This window comes from Etheostoma cragini, chromosome 5 (assembly GCF_013103735.1).
Source record: "Etheostoma cragini isolate CJK2018 chromosome 5, CSU_Ecrag_1.0, whole genome shotgun sequence".
NCBI lineage: Eukaryota > Metazoa > Chordata > Actinopteri > Perciformes > Percidae > Etheostoma > Etheostoma cragini.
Window position 1 is genome coordinate 30662810 of NC_048411.1, and position 808 is coordinate 30663617.

Here is an 808-nt window from a genome sequence, read left to right on the forward strand (position 1 = left end):
GGGGGGGGGGGATATATAAAGGACTTATCCATATAAAGAGGTGTTGCGATACAAACGTGTGCTGAACATTGACTTGATATTTATTACAATTATTTATGATTGCATTAACTTAACTTTTACTGTCTTACCTCTGCACATCAGAAACGGAACATATCTAAAGTGGGTTCTACGGATGTAAAGAACCGGAGAGTTCTGTGTCACAATAAAGAAATGTCTTCATGTACTTCCTTCTCCTGCTTTACTCCACCGTCTGCTTATTTAAGGACAACTCAGCTTTATTTTCATTGGATTCTTTCTGTAAAGCACTTTGATTCAAAGCACTCTGTAAATGAATGTATTATTATTATTATTATTATTTTATTATTATTATTATTATTATTTTATTATTATTTATAGAATGCATATACAACAACAGAATTTAACCCAGTCAAGGCAGATAGTTTATAGCCCGGTCCTACCAGACTCTGGTCCTACCAGACTCTGGTCCACTAGCCCGGTCCTACCAGACTCTGGTCCTACCAGACTCTGGTCCTACCAGACTCTGGTCCCCTAGCCCGGTCCTACCAGACTCTGGTCCAGAGAGAATTTCTTAGATAAACATCCAGTTTTGGAGAAAACGCCCCATTATAGGAGTGTTCTGTTATAAAATCATCATCGTAACAAAACATGAAAACATTGCGTTATATTGTGAAAATTTAGTGATAAACGTGAAAGAAAAAAAAAGATTTGTATTTGCAAATTGGTTTGATTCCTGTTATTGTTTATTTTCAGACATACAGTATATATTTTGTTACTCTGATGTCCCCCC